The sequence below is a fragment of the Tachysurus fulvidraco genome, chromosome 19, assembly GCF_022655615.1.
Source record: "Tachysurus fulvidraco isolate hzauxx_2018 chromosome 19, HZAU_PFXX_2.0, whole genome shotgun sequence".
Lineage (NCBI taxonomy): Eukaryota > Metazoa > Chordata > Actinopteri > Siluriformes > Bagridae > Tachysurus > Tachysurus fulvidraco.
Window position 1 is genome coordinate 22415384 of NC_062536.1, and position 16729 is coordinate 22432112.

General features: G+C 39.7%; 1 protein-coding gene and 2 pseudogenes across 4 annotated transcripts in view; 1 reads left to right on the plus strand and 2 right to left on the minus strand.

The window, feature by feature from the left end:
• LOC113650187 (B-cell receptor CD22-like) overlaps window positions 1–16729 on the minus strand; it is a 1781460-nt gene that overhangs the window by 1598380 nt on the left and 166351 nt on the right. The window lies entirely within an intron of this gene.
• The window catches only part of LOC113663456, a 644552-nt pseudogene that overhangs the window by 625471 nt on the left and 2352 nt on the right, over window positions 1–16729 (minus strand).
• The window catches only part of LOC113650183, a 410150-nt pseudogene that overhangs the window by 148770 nt on the left and 244651 nt on the right, over window positions 1–16729 (plus strand).

Sequence of the window (16729 nt, forward strand, 5' to 3'; positions counted from 1 at the left end):
TTTCTGAAACTCAACATGATAGTAAGGACTTGTTTATAAATGTAATCCATCTTAAATATATTTTTACTTTAAGATAATTTTACACATATTTAACTGTGTGGATAAAACAGGAAGTTTTTAAATGAAGTGTAAGTCGTCATTCTCTCACCAGAGTTTAAAGAGATCCGACTCACGAAGGGGAATCTGGAAGTGTTCTACAATGGAACCTGGGGTAATGTCTGTTACAATCAGATGGCTGATGAGCTAGAAACAGCAAACATGGTGTGTGGAGAGCTGAACTGTGGAAAACTTGGGAATCTGTCAAACACTGAAGCACGAGTAAAATCTGCTCCTAACTGGCTGGATCATGTGAAATGTAGGAAACACGACTCTAATCTGTTGCAGTGTCCATCTTCACCCTGGGGACAGAACAGATGTAATAATCATAATGAAGTTGTTCATATTACCTGCACAGGTAAGAGGACTCTCTCTATAATAATAGTTTATACAATGCTGTAGAGTTTGTGTAAATATTTAATATAAAATTAGAATGAGAGAAAAGTCTGATTTTGTCTGTTTTATTACTGTAGATGATGGAACTTCAGGATTATAAAAACTAAAAAAATTTAAATGATTATTTAATAATAATTTTTATTAAGAGCATTACAAGTTTGTATCCACAAGGTGGCAGTAAAGAATTTACAAACTGAGATTTCTGTTTAGTGAAATATTTTCTCTCACATGAACTGCTGGGGGGCGCTGTTAGGATGCTGCTGTATTAATAATAATAATAATAATAATAATAATAATAATAATAATAATAATAATAATAATAATATGATTTTCATACAACATTATTAAGTTATAGATATGATTAATTATAGACGTTTTCTAAATACAAACACAACTCCTGAATATTTTTTAATGTCTGCTGGTTCCCATGTTTAAAATTTTATGAAAGCTGATATGGTCACAACATTTTGCACATTTTTGCTAAATATTAATAACATAAATACAAATTTTATAATAAATTATAATAATAAGAAGAAGAAAAAATAGTTTCCAAGAGTGCAAATCAGCTAAATGCACTTTATATTAGAATTACACATGTGTGTGTTTTTTTTTAATTTTTTTACAGGGATTTCATTTATATAATATTATGGAGGGTGAGTCCACATAAACCATGACAGTAACTGGCTGGGTGTCCAGATAAACACTTTATACCTGTGTATATTTCTATAAATCTGTATATCAAAGAGTTAGGAAAGGGAGAGAGCAGCTGTGTGTGTGTGTGTGTGTGTGTGTGTGTGTGTGTGTGTGTGTGTGTGTGTGTGTGTGTGTGTGTGTGTTGGCATTTTTTCATTAGGATGAAGAAGATTTTATACAGTTGAGTTATCGAGGGTTGCACTCACGGTGGTGCTGAGATTTGAACTCACAACCTACTGATCAGAATATATTTTTACTGAGTTAGATGTTCTATAATGTCACTGAACACAGATTCATCACTACAAGAGTCACATCAAATCACATCATCACATTATATTATAAAATAACTTTTACTTAATTACTTGTTAAAGAAAAATTGCACAAAGAATTTATTAAAAATGTAAATAAAACTCTGCATAAGACACAGTATTTACTCAGTATGGAGAGGAAAAAGTTACATTTGATTGCATATTGTTTATTTAGACAAAATATTTTAATTTATTGTCATTACCCATTATATACAAGGAGACCGGAAGTAGGGCTGCTGATGGTGCTGCAACTTTCAGGATTACTTTAACTGCAGCTGCTAAAATAATGTTACAAAGAGCTGATACTCGAGACTCCTTCCATAAATGTTAAATAAACATCTCCAATCAGAAAACATCACCACCAATGATTATACGCTGTTCTTTGTTATATAACATGTTTTAAATCAGTTTATTTTAGGTATAGATAAGGAGTAACGTCCATCATACAAGTCCCTGTGAACGACGTTAATGTAGGAAAGATAACATATTAGAACGAGCACATTAATATAAACTAATCATTTATGTTGAAGTCATAACTATTGTCAGAGCTGTGCTGTTGTAGGAAATTAATCAACACCTTCTAATTCCACAATTCATCCACACTGTGGTATAAATATTGTAATCTGCACTCATTCTGTTAAAAGAAAATGATTTTACTATCATTCAGGTGTGATGTAATAGCACATGTCACATGAACGCTGCTTAAAATTCCAGCTCCCACAATGTAAAACATCTTCCTGCAGCCCTGATTATATATATTATGAGGAGACGTATAGAACATCAACAGGAAAAAACACAGAATATTGATTTAGATCTTAAAATATAAAACAACAACCTGAACATATTGAATGAAAAATGTTTATCTATTTAAGACAGTTCCATATTTATGGCTCGTAACAAGTTTTAATATATTGTAATAAACAAGGTTTCTTCTGGCAAGTGGAATGTAATTAACACATTTCTAAAAACACTGAATAACAGATTCACAAGTTTCAGATCAACATGAACGATAAGATCAGTTGTTTCATCAAAAGATTGTAATGAACATTGAAGTGATTTTGATGGAATAATCTGGTGATAATGAGGTGTGGTGTGTCAGTGATATTTAAGCTCACTATGACTTATAGCACTAAATGTGTTGTAAAAGGAAAGCTGGAAACATTTGTTAAGTAATAATGGAGGTGATTTAACTCTCCCTAATTTATCTACTAATAACAAGGTGAGAAAATGAATGTGGTTCAGAAAGAATGAAATTATTAGAAGTATAATAAAGTCATTTTTTGTGTTTATAAAAGTTGAAATGTAATTTCCTGAGAAAAGGCCTTTGGAGACGTGTCTCAGTCACATGGTCCCTGTCCTTCTGAGATTTCTCCTCCACGTCATCATATTCTGTAAAATAAACACATTTACTTCTTTAATACTTCCTTTATATTGTATTAATACAGTAATTGTTTTGTAACAACTTATAATACATAAACGATGCACTATGTAGGATTTCTCTGATATTTAAACCATATATGAAGAGAACAGAGAACATTTATCACATCAGTTTCTTTAATCTGACTGAACGGTGATTTGTTATAAAAACAGTGATCTGATGTTTATGTTCTGTATCATAGATAATATTTACAGTAGGTCTAATCTAAACTCTTTAATAAATACATGTTCTATTATATTTGTCCTAAAAACTGATCTGAAAGCTGATATTTATTATATACCATATATAATATAATCATATATAATTTAATCTTTTACTCTGCTGCTTGTGAACTTAAGTACATTAGAGAATAAACAGGAAGTCGCTCACCTTCTGTCTCTCCTGTCTCTCCTACATCCTGTTCCTCAGTGATGACATCATCATAATCTTCTGGATTGTCTAATGAACAAATAAATGAATAAGTAATGAACCACTGTGTGTGTTGGTGTTACAGTAAAATACTGAGTTACAGGGTGGTGTGATGAAGCAGCGTTTTTAAATAATCTGTAAAACAATAAAAAATAATTTTCTTACAGAAAACTTCACCATGTTGATGAACACACAGATATTTAATATAAATTCATGTGAATTTAAGTTCCAGTGAATCAGCTGTTACTATAGAAACCACAATGTATTGGATCATTAATAGAAACCTGTGATTTACATCTGCAGTACTGTCAGAGCTGCTGTTCTAGAAAATTAATCAACACCTACTGACCAATCAGAACGCAGAATTCAACAGTGTACTAAAATGGAACTAGATTTGTAAAGTTCGTCGCGACAAACTTTGATGTTGGCTTTGACGGTGCAAGAATTCGCAAAGGCCGGTGTTTTTTGGAGGCGAGTAGACAGAAAGATTGTGAAAGCTACTGGACTGCTAGGGTGCCAATTCTTTTGGAATTGAGAGGAAATGAGCATGTGACATGATCCGAATACCCGTGGGGCAGTTCCCTTCATTGTGCTGAGTGTGTTGATATGTCACATGTCCATGTTGTGCAAATTTTTGATTTTGCTTGTTTTGGGGGCAGGGCTACACGTGACCTCACGTGACGTCACATAACGTGACCAGAATACACGTGGGGCAGTTCCCCTCGTTGTGCTGAGTGTTTTGATATGTCACATGTCCATGTTGTGCAGATTTTTGATTTCACTTATTTTGGGGGCGGGGCTACACGTGACGTCACGTGACGTGACCAGAATACCCGTGGGGCAGTTCCCCTCATTGTGCTGAGTGTTTTAATATGTCACATGTCCATGTTGCGGAAATTTTTGATTTCAATTGTTGTTGGGGGCGGGGCTACACGTGACGTTACGTGACCAGAATACCCGTGGGGCAGTTCCGCTCAATGTGCTGAGTCTTTAGATATGTCACATGTCCATGTTGTGCAAATTTTTAATTTTGATTGTTTTTGGGGCGGGGCTACATGTGACATCACGTGACGTCACGTGACGTGACTGTAATACCCGTGGGGCAGTTCCACTCATTGTGCTGAGTGTTTTGATATGTCACATGTCCATGTTGTGCAAATTTTTAATTTTTCTTGTTTTTGGGGCGGGGCTACATGTGACAACACGTGACGTCACGTGATGTGACCAGAATACCCGTGGGGCAGTTCCCCTCAATGTGCTGAGTGTTTTGATATGTCACATGTCCATGTTGTGCAAATTTTTGATTTCGCTTGTTTTGGGGGTGGGGCTACATGTGACCTCACGTGACGTCACGTGACGTGACCAGAATACCTGTGGGGCAGTTCTTCTCATTGTCCTGAGTGTTTTGATATGTCACATGTCCATGTTGTGCAAATTTTTGATTTCGCTTGTTTTAGGGGCGTGGCTACACGTGACATCACGTGATGTGGTGGGGCAGTTCCCCTCAATGTGCTGAGTGTTTTGATATGTCACATGTCCATGTTGTGCAAATTTTTTATTTTGCTTGTTTTGGGGGCGGGGCTACATGTGACCTCACGTGACGTCACGTGACGTGACCAGAATACCCGTGGGGCAGTTCCCCTCATTTTGCTGAGTGTTTTGATATGTCACATGTCCATGTTGTGCAAATTTTTAATTTTGCTTGTTTTTGGGGCGGGGCTGCATGTGACATCACGTGACGTCACGTGACGTGACCGTAATACCCGTGGGGCAGTTCCCCTCATTGTGCTGACTGTTTTGATATGTCACATGTCCATGTTGTGCAAATTTTTAATTTTGCTTGTTTTTGGGGCGGAGCTAAATGTGACATCACGTGACGTCATGTGACGTGACCAGAATACCCGTGGGGAAGTTCTTCTCAATGCGCTGAGTGTTTTGATATGTCACATGTCCATTTTGTGCAAATTTTTGATTTAGCTTGTTTTGGGGGCGGGGCTACACGTGACGTCACGTGCTGTCGAGTGATGTCACCAGAATATCCGGTGGGGTGCCAACACTTTTGGCAAAAAGTGGCTACTGAGGGTTTGGACATTTCATGTCAATACTGCAGTCATTATGGGATTCTACTTATTATTATACTGCGTGGATCACAGAGCGAGAAGCCGTGCCTGAGCTCTGCGCACGCTGTGTGTGTGAGAGCTTAGAGGAATTTTCGGAATTCCCTATTCAAGTCTATGGGATGTTCGATCGTTGACTACCCGAAAACCGAAAATTCCGTCGGAAGTCCGAAATAAAAACTTCTTCCAGAGTAAGGTCCTAAAGAACCTGTCCGAGTTCGGTGTAAATCGCTCGAAAACTTGCCGAGTTATAAACCTCAAACCTCGCTTAGAAAAATAGAACCAACAAACTTCAGACCAGGGTCTACGACATATCCGAATTTGGTGCATGTGGCTCGGACGCCCTGGGCCGCATTTTTTTAAATAAATTTTTGTCTAAGAATAATAATAATAATAATAATAATGATAATAATAATAATAATAATAATAATAATAATAATAATAATAATAATAATAATAAGCTTATAACGGAAATCAGAATGTTGGCTCCTACAAAGCCAACATAATTAAGCCACAAAGCTTGAGTTTTACTGTATAACATTTTAAGGTAAATAAATTCCTTCCATTTTCATAAAAAAACTGACCTGTGATGATGTTTGTGTTTGTTTCAGTGGTAACTGCATCGTCATAGTTCTCGGACACGTCCTCTGTCAGGACGTAGAGATAAAAGCTATTAAACCCACATCAATGTCATTAATGATCATTTGGATGCTTGTGGATGCCACACTGTCCCATAATTATCATACCTGTCAGTATAACTGACTTCTGATCAGCTGTAATGGCGTCATCATAATTCTCAGCTTCATCCTCTACACCAAAACACAGATATTTAAAGATATTTAAAGTTTACTGAAGTGACAGTTTGTCCACTGTGTGTTTGATGACACGATACAAAATGAAATCGTACACGTGTAAAAAACGTCACTACACACAAACCGATAAACAAACGTATTGACAGTGTGTGTGTTTAATTTATACTGCTTTCTAAAACAAATCCCAAAACAGAACCACACCATCCACGTTATCAGGGATGGGTCCAGCAGTGACGGCATCATCGTAGTCCTCTGGTGGGTCGACCCTTCCTGGATCACCTAAATGAAATAAAAGCAGAGACTCTGTACAAACAGCTCCATCACATTCTGACCTCATGGTTTAATGTCAACTCAGTAAATTTATGTGATCTCTTAACAACTGCACCCACTTATGATGTCACTGGTGTCCATGACATCATCATAATACTCAGACTTGTCTTTGATCCCAGACTTTACTGTAAAAAGAACAATGTGTTAGTTTTGGGTTTTTAAACACATTTATACTCAATAAAATACTCAAACAAAGAAGCTTTGATAAATTTGATCAGATGGATTTCAGGAGATTAAAGTAAGATAAGGTTGATGGTGAGATCTCATGTGTCAGCATTAAAACACTGGAGTTACTGTAATTCTTCTACACACTACATCATAATCATGTCTCAGAAAGGACAAATGTAGTCATTTCTGATTTCTAATTTTAATTCTAATATCTTTCAGTTAATGGAGTTAGACAAACTCACACTCTGGTCTTTTTTACCTGAGAGAAGCTCATCATCCACATGCTCATACCCAGAATGCTGTTCTTCAGAGAGGAGACTTCCTGTTAGAGGAGAGCAGGAGAGTCAGGAGACGTGTTCAGAAGAGCAGACACACACACACACACACACACACACACACACACACACACACACACACACACACACACACACACACACACACACACACACACACACACACAAACACACACACATACACACACAAACACACACACACACAGCTTGAAGACACGGAGATTGAAGTATTTATTAGGACTCCCAGTAACCACCAAGGGTTATGGGGACTCACTTTCCATGACATTATTTCAATAAAATCTGTAAAATTTGTACACATATATGCAAGTCAGTCTTTCTCACACACTCACTCACTCACTCACTCACTCACTCACTCACTCACACAATGCACTGCAGAGAGATGGACACTTTTACAGTAAAACCGTGCACACAGACACATTTTAAATGTCTTTTTTCAATTATTAATTATAATTATTTATCCGGGGCCGGGTCGCGAGGGCAGCAGTCTAAGCAGGGACACCCAGACTTCCCTCTCCCCAGACACTTCCTCCAGCTCTTCCGGGGGAATACCGAGGCGTTCCCAGGTCAGCCGAGAGACATAGTCCCTCCAGCATGTCCTAGGTCTTCCCCGGGGCCTCCTCCCGGTTGGACATGCCCGGAACACCTCCCCAGGGAGGTGTCCAGGAGGCATCCGAAACAGATGCCCGAGCCACCTAAGCTGACCCCTCTCAATGTGGAGGAGCAGCGGCTCTACTCTGAGCTCCTCCCGAGTGACTGAGCTCCTCACCCTATCTCTAAGGGTTGCGCCCAGCCACCCTGCGGAGGAAACTCATTTCGGCCGCCTGTAAGCTCATGACCATAGGTGAGGGTAGGAACGTAGATCGACTGGTAAATAGAGAGCTTCGCCTTGCGGCTCAGCTCTTTCTTCACCACAACAGATCGGTATATCGACCGCATCACTGCAGAAGATATACCGATCCGCCTGTCGATCTCCCACTACATCCTTCGCTCACTCGTGAACAGGACCCCAAGATACTTGAGGCAGGAGCTCTCCACCAACCTGAAGGGGGCAAGCCACCCTTATCCGGCTGAGAACCATGGCCTCGGACTTGGAGGTGCTGATTCTCATCCCCGCCGCTTCACACTCGGCTGCAAACCGTCCTAGTGCATGCTGAAGGTCCTGATTTGAAGAAGCCAACAGGACAACATCATCTGCAAAAAGCAGAGACGAAATCCTGTGGTCCCCAAGCCGGACTCCCTCCGGCCCCCGACTGCGCCTAGAAATCCTGTCCATATAAATAATTAACAGGACCGGTGACAAAGGGCAGCCCTGCCGGAGTCCAACATGCACTGGGAACAAGTCTGACTAACTGCCAGCAATTAGAACCAAACTCCTGCTCCGGGCATATAGGGACCGGACAGCCCTTAGCAGAGGGCCCCGAACCCCATACTCCCAGAGCACCCCCCACAGGTCACCACGAGGGACACAGTCAAATGCCTTCTCCAGATCCACAAAACACATGTGGACTGGTTGGGCAAACTCCCATGAACCCTCCAGCAACCTGGTGAGGGTATAGAGATGACCCGCATTGTTCCTCCTGAATCCAAGGTTCGACTATCGGCCGAATTCTCCTCTCCAATACCCTGGCATAGACTTTTCCGGGGAGGCTGAGGAGTGTGATCCCCCTGTAGTTGGAACACACCCTCCGGTCCCCCTTCTTAAACAGAGGGACCACCACCCCAGTCTGCCAGTCCAGAGGCACTGTCCCCAACTGCCACGCAATGTTACAGAGGCGTGTCAACCATGACAGCCCCACAACCTCCAGAGACTTGAGGTTTGATAAAAACTACCTCAGTGACCTCAGCTTGGGGGATCAACGAGTCCACAACTGAGCCCCCGCCCTCTGCTTCCTCAGTGGAAGACATGTTGGTGGGGTTGAGGAGAACCTTGAAGTATTCCTTCCACCGTCCGAGGATGTCCCCAGTCGAAGTCAGCAGATTCCCACTCCCACTGTAAACAGTGTGGGCATGGCACTGCTTCCCCCTACTGAGGCGCCGGACGGTTTGCCAGAATTTTTTCAAGGCCAACCGATAGCCCTTCTCCATGGCCTCACCGAACTCCTCCCAGACCGGAGTTTTTTTTCCCAGGACCCAGAGGCACTCTGATTTCCTCAATTTCAGTGCACACGGGTTTAAAAAAAAAAACCTGCACATATATTTGTCCTAAAACAAAAAAGAACACAGAAGGAGAGAGATGGGATGGATCTGTCCAGAAAACCACATTTTTATTTATTAATCATAAATGTGAAAATGTGAAAACACACACACACACAGACACAGAGACACACACAGAGGAAGAGAGAGGATGCACCTGTACAGGAAAGCAGACATACACAAACACACACAAACGCATCACTTAAAAAAAACTACCCCACTTAAACTCTTATCTGTTTCCACTCACACATTTAGGTTATTATTATTGCAGGAAAGCAGTAACACACACACACACACACACACACACACACACACACACACACACACACACACACACAAACATACACACAGTCAGAGAGGGGGGTGCACCTGTACAGAAAAGTACACACACACACAAGCGATCGCTCACACGCTCACGTGCATGAGCACACACACACACACACACACACACACACACACACACACACACACACACACACACACACACACATACACACACACACACAAACACACACACACACACACACACACACACACACACACACACACACACACACATACACACCTGCACTAAAACAGAAGCTTTAATAGATGTTTATCAGCAGAATCCTGTCTCTACACCACATACACTCTAACTGCACATTTCCTCTCACACACATTGAGCTTATTTTTATTTATTTGTCATAAAGAAATAAATCACACTGGATTTGGGGGAAAATATTGCTCTAATCACTGAGTTTACATTGAGGTGTGTATTTTGTATGGAGTGATTTGATCATTTTTATGCAGTGAATTTCAGCTAGAAGTTTAAATAGAATACAATAAGTGTGATGTAGAACAGTCCACATATCACTCACCTCTTTGTGTGAAGCTTCTTCTAGCAATGTTTCTGTGGTTGATCTCCTCATAGACTGCCTCAGGCTCAGACTTACGCATCGTCATAGAGACAACTGGGAGTGGGGAATAATAATAATAATAATAATAATAATAATAATAATAATAATAATAATAATAATAATAATAATAATTACTCTATAATATAATATTAAATGTATTTATAGTATGAATGATAATATGAGAACGAGATTTTAAATAATATAATAATAAAATGTGTGAAAGTGTGGTACCTCTCCTGAGCACTCTGTTCTGGTAAAACAGTACCAGCAGAAGCACTAAGGCCACGAAGAGCAGCGTTCCCAACACATAGAGAACCAGTGGAGGGGAGGATGGAGGTCCAGGTGACACAGGGTTTAGATCGGTTCTTACTGAGGTCAAAAACACAGAAGAGGACCTTGATACGATGCTGTGATGAGAAATATTTAGAACTTAATGAACAGTAATAAATTTTATATTAAACAAATACACACCTGGTTTGGTGGTGGTGGTGGTGGTGGGTGTAGCAGTGGACACGGTGGATATGTCTGTATTCACAGAAAGAAAAACACTTTGTCTCACAATAAAAATAAACTGTTACTCAATAAGGTTTATGACATGCTGATCAGTGTTTACAGTTCAGGGTCTGAGATTTCAATCAAACATCTAAAGCACTATTCGGACGGGACTAGATTTACAGGGGGTCATTAAAGAAATTTCAGTTTCAAAGACTTACTTTGAAACTTTCACTTTCAAAAACTGTTTTTCAGCAAACTCAGCACTCCTCTGAGAAATCTAATCCCGTCTGAATACGAATGTCTGTGATTGCCGAAAATGTTTTTTTTCCAAAACGCGTTTTCTTGTCTGTTTTGGTCAACGTGAACCACTGTATTTCTGCTTTCTGCACACCAATAATGGATGTAAATGTGTTTTTAGCCCTGCGAATAAATAAAAAAATGAAATCAACAAGAAGAGCCAAATCATGTAAATTGTTAAGACTGGCTTCTGTAATATCAGTTTTAGGTATTAGTTTATCATTTCTATAGTCAATTACATAACGTGAAAATTATATAAAAACTTATTTATTCCAGTGGGTTTATAAGAAGTTCTATATAAAACCATATGATAAACATTTTTTACATTGTTTTTTTTTTTTTTTTTAGTATTTTTATAACGTGTAAAACATTTTTAAACACTAAACAAGTTAGGATGTTTACATTTTAAAGTGCTTAAATGTAAATTTACTTAATTTCACAATACATTTTATCATATTTTATCATATATGACCATACGCAATCCACACGTCCTGGACATGTGGTCTTGTGCACCGCCCACATGTAAAACACAGACACTCCTACCTCCGTAATAAACGCAAACATGTTAGTCCCGTCTGAATCCATACATGAAATGACAGACGTCGGCTGAAAAAAATTCTAACTCCAACGACCCCCTTTAAATCTAGACCCGTCCGAATAGTGCTTAAGTTTCTAAATAAAAGTTATCAAGTCTTATCACTGAGACAGAAAGCTGAAAAGTTAGCACACCCCTCTGACCTGCACAGGTGACTCCAGCAGGAGAGCAGTCAGTGTGATTCTTCAGGGAATGATGACAGTCCCACAGGTGAATCTCATTCCCTCGACACTTCACTCTGTTCAGCCAGAAAGTCCCTTCACCAGAACCAACCCGATCATCAGCACTCAGCGCCGACCCACAGCCCAGCTGTCTGCACACCACCTGAGCGTTCATGATGTTCCACTGATCATCACAAACGGAGCCCCACGTAGAGTTATGATACACCTCCAACCTCCCAGAGCAGCTTCCCTTTCCTCCACTCAGCCTGAGAGACCAGTGTTCTACATCACACACATCACCCAAGAGGAAACACACCAACACTGAATAACAGCCTTATATATATATATATATATATATATATATATATATATATATATATATATATATATATATATATATATATCCATCCTTATATTATACTCAACGTGGTCTAGTTTACTAAAAACAGGTTTTGTGGTGTTCTGAAAAAGAATCTTATACCAACTAACTACAAACATCCTGAAATTCAGCTGCTAAATCTGATGTGCGATAAATAAATTAATTGTCTGCTGAATAAAATCATTTGAGGCAGTAAGATCAGACTTTGGTTTCTGTTTACTGATTTTATCTCTGATGGATTGGTTTTCATGAAATGTGAGAAAGATTGATGTCCTCAGGATGGATCTATGAGGAAATACATTAAAGTTCTCTTAAAATGATTTTAGAAATACAAGATGAAATCTCTTCTGTCACTATTAAATCCACATGAAGAACAGGATTAAAAGCTTCTCCTTATATCTCCTTACTTGAGCAGTGTTTCTGAGAGGGAAGTAAAGAGCAGTTTCCTGGTGTACGTGGAGACTTTCCATCATCTGCAGTAATAAAATCAATGCATTAATGAAAAGTTTCACATGCAGGTTATGACAATGTACAGAACCAGAAAAGACTGAATCCACTCACCTGTACACTTAATATGAACCACTTCATTATTGTTATCACATCTGTTCTGTCCCCAGGGTGAAGATGGACACTGCAACAGATTAGAGTCGTGTTTCCTACATTTCACATGATCCAGCCAGTTAGGAGCAGATTTTACTCGTGCTTCAGTGTATGACAGACTGCCATGTCTTCCACAGTTCAGCTCTCCACACACCATGTTTGCTGTTTCTAGCTCATCATCCATCTGATTGTGACACACATTACCCCAGGTTCCATTGTAGAACACTTCCATATTCCCCTCACAGCCTTTTGAGAGTCGGATCTCTTTAAACTCTGGTGAGAGAAGGACGACTTACACTTCATTTGAAAATGTCCTGTTTTATCCACACAGTTAAATATGTGTAAAATTATCTTAAAGTAAAAATATATTTCAGATGGATTACATTTATAAACAAGTCCTTACTATCATGTTGAATTTCAGAAACTTTGGACCTCAGTTTTGAAATAAAACATATACATATCTAACAGGTTTATTGTCAGTCATCACACTGTACCTGAGCAGACGACTCCTACGTCCTCATGGTGTCCACATTCACCCTCTTCACACAGCTGATATCTGCAGTTCCACAGGGACGTCTCGTTCCCCTCACACTCCACCTCATTCAGCCATATGGACCCAGTTCCAGGACCAAACCAGGCTGGTATGTGGTTACTGAGGGCCTCTCCACACTGCAGCTGTCTGCACACCACCTGAACATCCTCAATACCCCACGAGTCATCACACACAGTCCCCCACGAGCCGCTGTGGAAAACCTCCAGCCTTCCTGCACAGTCTCCACCAGAACCAACCAGCCTGATGGACTCTCGGACTGGATTACATTTTTTGTATATAACAAATGAAATAATGTAAATAATATAATTTCATACAAAAGTCATATTTAACAATTTTAAGATTACTTTCATTAATATTTATTTTTATTTGTGGGTGTTTACCTGAACAGGTGATGTAGAGCTGTTCCCCGGAGCTGCAGTTGACATGTTCAGCTTGTGCACTGCTGCAGTTCCTCAGATGTTCTTCACTCCCAGAGCAGCTGAAACCTGTTACACACATGTGTTTGTGTTCAGTGGTGGATGGAGAGGAGCGGTAGTTCAGCACAGAGCCACAGCCCAGCTGTCTGCAGAGCACAGATGCCTCAGACAGACTCCACGAGTCCAGGAGAACTCTCCTCCAGTCCTGTCTGAAATAAATCTCCACCTCCCCCTGACACTTGCTCCCTCCAGACAACCGCACTCGCCCCTCATGAAGCGCCACAGAGGATCCTGAAGCAGAAGAAGCTCATTTAAATATTGTAATGAACTCTGACTTTATTCAGTAACCTGGTGTATGTGATGTTAATATCTCACCATTACAGATGACTCCAGCATCATGTTTATGAGAGCATGCAGCTCGACTCCATGATGAGACGCCACATTGTGATAGGTGTCAATCATATGTGTTTGACAATCAAACACATCAGCCCAGGTGTGGTTACTCCCCTCCCCAAACCAGTCCACCTCCACCACAGCCACAGAACTCCCACAATCCAGCTGTGCACACAGAACATCTGCAGCTCTCATATCCCAGTTTACAGCACAAACTGTGCCCCACACACCGAGGTACAGGAGCTCCAGTCGACCAGAACAGGAGTCCGGTCCGTTCACCAGCCGAGCCTCTGTGTAACCTGAACAAACAGCTGAGAGCTCAGTGAAAGAGGAACATTAACACAGGCACCTTAAAGTTTGATTGACAGCTATTTGGTCTCTATTTAAACAGAAGTTACATCATGATACTTAACCAGAACATATTAATCCCACATCGTTGTCATGGGAACAGGTTGTGTGTTTGAGTGAAGATGATGCTGGACAGAAGTAAATCCCAGATTCGTTTCCTCTACACTGAAGCTCCTCTGTCCACACCTGATCCTCCACTTGTCCAAAAGCAGCTGATCCCAGAACCTTCACAGGAATCCCACAGCCCAGCTCTCGACACACAACCTCTGCATCCTGCTGGTCAAAGTCAGCATCACACACTGTGGACCAGGAACGTCCAAGAAACACCTCCACTCTCCCAGAGCACCGGTGAGGACCAGCACTGAGTCTCGGCATTCTGTGACCTGTGTTTTATTTAATTGTGTAAATATTGTTTTCAACAAGACAGAACATAAAGAAATTATTACAATGTTATCAAATATAGTTTACCGTATTTCACAATTGCTAAAACATAAACCCCATTCTCTGAACCCAATGCTCATTGGCCTAAACCCATTTGTCGAATCAGTCACTTTGTAGGAAAAACCACAAGTTCAGGTAGTTAAGACATTGTTTGCAAATCTCATCCACTCTTTTTGCAAGACACATTAGTAAAATAATAGTATTAAAATAGTAAATACATGTGGCAAAAGTTAAACACAACTACAACACAGCTGTCATCGTTTACACACAACAACTCAATTGTTCACACTTGTTTCTAATGATGTGATCAAATCAGTTGTATAGACTATATGCCAGTTCAGAGTATACACTTCCTACACATAAATATATTGTTCATATACATACACTTTCACAGAAGTATGTCTTTCTGTAACACTTGCAAAACTGTAAGACTTATTTATTTATATATAGAGGGTGTTTGAAATGGATTCCATGGAAAGGCCCCATGAATATATTTTTTTGTAGATGAAGCAGGGTTCAATCTGGCGAAGAGGAGAAGGAGAGGCTGGAACATAATTGTCCAGCGTGGTCTCATGTGCAACCATAAGGGGGGGGTGGGTGGGTTTGGGGGGTCCTCCACCATCATGTAACCCCGGGGCCACATAACACTGACCATCTTCTTACATTTCTGGGTGGTCTTCGGGATGTTTTGTTTGAATGTGAGCAGGAGGATCATCAGCAAGCAGTGCATCCTGTCTATGTTGTGGTTTGGGACAATGTCAGCTTTCACCATGGTGTCAGAATACGTGAGTGGTTCAACATCAACCAGCGATTCGTGAATGTTTGCCTTCCACCATACAGCCCTTTCCTCAACCCAATAGATGGCGATGGGAGGTCTATGACGTGTGGAGTGTTGTCAAGGCTGGATCTGGCACATGAGAGGGCCCGTTGCCTAAGAAAAGTCAACATTGCATGTGATGTGGACGAAGTCCTCTGGCCAGACCCAGCACGAAGACGGGATGCTGAGGCAGAATGAGTTTCTCATTGACTTTGATTTTGCAATTGCACAATATTTTGTGTAATATGATTTTCATTTAGAGTTTGTTTGTTGGGCTTACTTTATTTTCATGTTGAAAATACAGAAATTTAATACTGTATTACTTGCAGTACTTACAGTATGAAATATATTTACTGTACTGAGTTGTGAATTTTTTACTTTTATTTATGGAAAAATTATTTTCTAAATGCAATAAACTTTTTTTTTCTGTAACTACATGCCCTGGACGCTGTATTATCAATTTTTTGATGTAGTGTCTGATGAATGCTGGTGCGTGTTTATATATTGATTGGCTGGGTTTATGTTTAAAGTTCTGAGAATATGGGTGAAGGTTTCAAGAAATGTGTTTTAGCAATTGTGAAATACTGTAAATAAATTGTGTTTAAAATATACTTAAATTTATTTATTTATTTATTTATTTATTTATTTATTTATTTATAATATAATTTATTTATTTTTATACATAAAAATCAAAATTTTACTAAAGTTTATTTACTGGTAACATTATCAATAATAATAATAATAATAATAATAATAATAATAATAATAATAATAATAATAATAATAATAATAATAATAATAATAATAATGTTTGTTCTAAACACAACAGTTTACCTGAGCAGGTGACTCCAGCATCAAGATCATGTCCACAGCCATAAAGTTCCCCCCTCCCATCTGACCCACAGTCCTTCAGTGTCGACTCTGATCCACTACAGCTCACATAAACCATCCAGATTGGTCCTGATCCTGTTCCAAAGTGACCGTATTGTGGTGCATTTACAGGCTCCCCACAGTGCAGCTCTCTACACACCACTGCAGCATCGTGCATATCCCAGTTAAGACCAC